Source organism: Podarcis pityusensis (genome assembly GCF_964106645.2).
Source record: "Podarcis pityusensis genome assembly, chromosome: 10".
Lineage (NCBI taxonomy): Eukaryota > Metazoa > Chordata > Lepidosauria > Squamata > Lacertidae > Podarcis > Podarcis pityusensis.
Window position 1 is genome coordinate 43,239,772 of NC_138035.1, and position 5,324 is coordinate 43,245,095.

The 5,324-nt window shown below is 40.8% G+C and overlaps 1 protein-coding gene across 8 annotated transcripts in view; it reads right to left on the reverse strand.

The window, feature by feature from the left end:
* Positions 1-5,324, reverse strand: part of NAV3 (neuron navigator 3) — a 430,222-nt gene that overhangs the window by 338,720 nt on the left and 86,178 nt on the right. The gene's annotated exons all lie outside the window — the stretch shown is intronic.

Here is a 5,324-nt window from a genome sequence, read left to right on the forward strand (position 1 = left end):
ACTTGCACTACACATTTTCTCCCAGAAAGACTACATATTCAAGTTATGGAAAACATTGCAGAGTTCAGATGAAGTTTTACAGCACTTTAAAGACTGACAAATTCATTATAGTAAACTCTTCTGTAGGAGTAGCCAATTTGGTGATCTCCATAAGTAGTATATTCTGCTGCAAGAGACTAACATGGCTAGCTTGGTGCAAATCATAAAGTTCAAGCTTTCCGAATGCAAAGTATAAAATTGAAAGTCTTGTCCACACCTTTCAGGTACTGCAATCACCAGATTACAGAAGTTATTTGATGTAGTATAACCAGGCAAGGAGTGACAGGTCTTGGACTTATTATTGCTGGAAGCCTTCTCTGTGGTAAGGAGTCTGACCTGAGTACTGATGCTTAAGCTGTAAAGGCAGATCTCTTTAAAGTCTACATTATTCCTTAGCAATAAAAAGTGATAGTAGCTGGGGAAAGACCCTTTCATCTGTTCCCACTGCAAATGCTGCCCCAAGCAGCTGTTTAAAGCCACCAAATTATAAGCAAGTCCTGCAACCATCTCACAAAACTCAATCCGAAAGTAGGAATGTACAAACAAATTGATTTTTTTGTTATTCCTGTTCGTCTCAGCAGAGGATGCTACATTCTTCAAATGGTGTTAAGATATCAGTAGGAGAAGGAGCTGGAAATGTACAGTGAAAGTTGACCCATCTCCCCTCCTCCAGATTTAGAATTCACATACATTCATTAGATATCAATGATCTGGACATATTTTGCTAAAATTACTTTTAATACATAGTAATATTTGTCAACCATTCTAAGTGTTGTCCTTTTGAATTCTGCCTGGAAACTAATTGACAGCCAATGCAGTCGGGCCAAGATTGATGCTACATGCTCAAACCATCTTTCCCCTTGTAAATTATGAGTAAAACTAAAGGTAAAGTAAAGGTACCCTTGACCAACAGGTCCAGTCGTGACCGACTCTGGGGTTGCACGCTCATCTCGCTCAAGAGGCAGGGAGCCGGCGCTTGTCCGAAGACAGCTTCTGGGTCACGTGGCCAGCGTGACTAAGCTGCAGCTGGCAAGCCAGCACCAACGCAGCGCACAGGAACGCTGTTTACCTTCCTGCTGGAGAGCGGTCCATATTTATCTACTCGCACTTTGGGGTGCTTTCGAACTGCTAGGTAGGCAGGAGCTGGGACCGAACGATGGGAGCTCACCCCGTCATGCGGGGATTCGAACCGTCGACCTTCCGATCAGCAAGTCCTAGGCACTGTGGTTTAACCCCTATGAGTAAAACTACATTCCTACTAATCAGGTCATAACAGCATCTTAAAATGCTATCTATATTTTAAAGGGAATACAGAATAAGATTATTTGGTGTAGTGCGTCTAATTCCTTGGTTAAAATGCATTTGATATCAGAGGTGACAGTAAAGAATGATTATAGTCTTATTATGAGTAACTTTACAGCTTTAGGACTAAAGGAAATTCTTACTGGACCTTCCATTAAAAAAACCACCACACACTTTAAAAGCAGCTATACCTACTCTGAATTTGATCAGAGCTGTGGTACAGGGGAAGAAGGATATTAACTCTTTTCAGCCAGATTTCCCAGTTGAAATTACACACACATATATACTCAAAGCTGCCATTTAGCCCTGCTGCAGAAAAAATTACAGGTACCTGAATTGTGCCCATATTCTTTCTCCAGCAGAGCTAATAGCTGCTTCAGAGATGGACACAATTTATACTGGAAAAAGAGCCAAGGGGATAAAGGGTTACAATTCTCCCCTCCATCAGCACTGCTGCTCAGATCAAAATCAAAGTGCACATACCGTGTGAGGCTGCTTTGAAGTTTAATGTAAAACAACTTCAGAGGGGATTTTAATCAGATTGCCTATGCCATGTCTCTTCTGGCCATCAGGCACATCTAAAGGCATGCTTACCAACCAGCTGAAAAAATAAACAACACAAACCCAATTCCATATCGCAGAGAACACAATATGTGGCAAGAAGAATAAGAGACCACGGAACACGTGTTAAAACTGATGTGTCATACAAGGAATGCATTTGCTTCCTTGCTGGCATGATTTCATATTCCAGAAATGCAAAGTTCTTCCCAAATCTGATGCCTTTCCCACAGCAAATATAAACTTGCATATATATATTTTTCCAGCTCTTTACAGATGACGCACATACAACAGCTCTGTTTATATCTAGCAGCAGCATATCCAGAAAATCCTGTTGATGCCCCCATGGCTCAAGGGAAGTCCTGGAAGCAAGAGCCAGAGTTTGCTTTTACCCTTTTGAAATTTGGCCTAAATTTGCATCTATATGCAGATTAGTATATGCAAATTTTCTGGCCAGAATCTTTTAAGGGCTTAACAATGCCCCTGCTATTACAGAGTCAGCCTACACCTGAGAAGAATGAATACAAACAATCTGCAAAGGCAGGTGGTTATGAATTTAGCAAACTTTGCCTAAAAATTTAAAGCAAAGAAGCACCATTGATACATAACTCCAACCCGCTTTTTGCTCAGAAAAAAGAGTCAAAACCTAATGGGGAGGCCTTTCAGATACTGTTGTGACATGTGTCAACTTCATTTATTATCAGTATTGTAAAAGTGGGGAGGGGGAGCCTGGACAGGGTTTGCCAACAACACAAAGGCTTCGGAAGACACTAATTAAAGCAGAAGAGTAATGTGGTTAGGACTAGTCAAACAGGAATGCTGGAGGGATGAAAAGATTGTGGAACTAAAAGTAATAATTTCAGCTCTCCAAGGGCAGTTGTCATCTCTGCAAATCATTTTCACAGGATGAGTGGTAGTAGATCAAGTGTGAGAGTCTGGACAAAGATACGTCTTCGCCTTGTAAGTGTGGCTTCATGGATATATATTTGATTAATTTAATGCCACTAATTAAAATTTGCTCTTGACACTTGATCAAAAAACAGAGTAAAGTGTGCACCAGAGAGAAATGAATAAAGAGACCCATGGTAATTATAGTGAGGGACTCCAAAAGGTCATTTTGTCCTCCATCCTGGTCCCAAAGCCCATGTTCTCTCAAGCCCTTTATTGCACTTTGATTTCAAAACTAGCTACAACAGAGATGGAAACCCTGCAGTGTCTCATCGGGCTCCCAACTCTCCTCTGCCACAACCATTATGACCAGTGGTCAGTGATAATGGAAGCTGTAACTTTTGCTGGGCCACAGGCTTCCACATCCCTGTACCACAGCAAGCAACCCACTGCTGCAACTACTGAACTAAAATAGCAAATGCAGGGAGTTTTAAAATTGTCGAATGGCTCTGTCACTAGAAGAAGAAGAAGAAGAAGAAGAAGAAGAAGAAGAAGAAGAAGAAGAAATTGGACTTTAAATAAGGATTTGCGAGCAGAAAGGAATTGGATCTAAAAATTTACTTCAATTTGGTACTGAAACGGGAAGGTCTAAACAGGAAGTCAGCCTTCCGTTTCTTTGTAGACAGAATAAAGCAAAGACAACGTAAACTAGAGCTCAGAAAATCGCTTCTAAAGGATCGGCTTTCATCATTTAAAATTCTCGAACCCCCCTTCAGCAGCAGGAGAAGAAGGGGGATCTTTTTCGGACTGTTTAAACCTGCAGAAGTGAGTTTAAAGTAAAGTAACTTTCCACCGTCCTGATCCTGGAGCGGGGTGTCAGGACTGACGTTTGAAGCTCATTGACCAGAAACAAACGTTTTTGACAGATAGCTAAAAGAAGAGAAACATAGTGATTCCAATGTTTCCTTTCGCATTTTAAAGGAACAAATATTGACAAAATATCTCAAAAAAGAAACTTTGTTGCAAGAACAATTAGAAGTTTTCCTCCTAGAGGGAGACTGGGAAACTGTAACTAATTCCAGGGAGCTTGCAGCTGTCACAGATTACAATCGTGGGAAAAGGCTTCTGACCTTGTAGGACAAAGTATTCAGAAGCTCTGTTGTGTGCTCTCTGTAAAATAAATGCTCTACTGGAACAGTTAACTGAGAAGGCGGATTTGATGACTAATGCGGTCAGAATTTTTGAACAGGCAGTGGGAAACTATATGGAGCCCACCCAGGAATTAAATCAGGAGTGTGCCCTGACAGAACAGATGAGAGAAGAGGATGTTGCGGAATCTTGGGCGCCAGAGATGGAGGGAGCTGCAGCCCAGCAGGAACATGAGCTTTTGGATTTGACAAATGAACTTGGAAAAAGCCAGATTAGGAAAGGTAAAGTTTGGACTGATTTGGAAATGGGGGGTTGGATAGACCCCCCTATGCAGGGATGTTTGGACTTTCCGAGTCTGGCAATGGGCCATGAGATGTTTGGAGCTGTGGGGGCTCTCAATTTTGGAGGGATTCTGAAACATGTCTTTAAATACTACATGGAGTTTAGTCTGGACTATGGAAAAGGGGCTGATTTGTTGAAAAGGGTCAAAAACATTACCAAGCTGGAGTTCCCACGAGTGGAAGGTGAATATGAAGAAGAGCTGCGGAAGGGACATGGAAGGGACTTAAGGGCCTCGGATATAAGGTTACCAGGTTAATGCGCTAGATCGATGGGATAAAAAGGACTGACAAAACCCGGGACCAGGAGGAAGGGACGCTGGATGAAGTTTGGATTGTTTCTATTTCTTTTTTTTTACTACTAGGATTGTTTTATAAAATTGATGACTGTTAGAAAAATGTTGGAACGAAATTACTTGGCTCTAGCAAAAATGTTTAAAATAAGATTTAAGTTTTAAGGTTTTTTTATAAGATAAGATGAAAATAGATTAAGGTAATGTAATGACAGAATATTATGAAATATGGAAAGGATTTGCTGCGATAATTAATAACTGGGATACAAAAAAAGGGAGGAGGAGGAGGTCAAAGAAAGAAGGTAATGAAAGTTGAAGATTTGAGAATGTTGGTTTTATTTTTATATGTTTGTGGTGTATTTTTGTTTTTTGAATTTGTATTGTTGGATGTGGTTTGTTTTCTTTTTCTCTTTTTTGCTTCTTGCTTTTTTCTTTCTCTGCTTTGTCTTTTTCTGTAATTTTAATTTTTTTTAATAAATATCATTTAAAAAAAGAAGAAGAAGAAGAAGAAGAGGAGTTTGGATTTGATATCCCGCTTTATCACTACCCAAAGGAGTCTCAAAGCAGGTAACATTCTCCTTTCCCTTCCTCCCCCACAACAAACACTCTGTGAGGTGAGTGGAGCTGAGAGACTTCAAAGAGGTGTGACTAGCCCAAGGTCACCGAGCAGCTGCATGTGGAGGAGCAGAGACGCGAACCCGGTTCCCCAGATTACGAGTCTACTGCTTTTAACCACTACACCACACTGGCTCTAGAA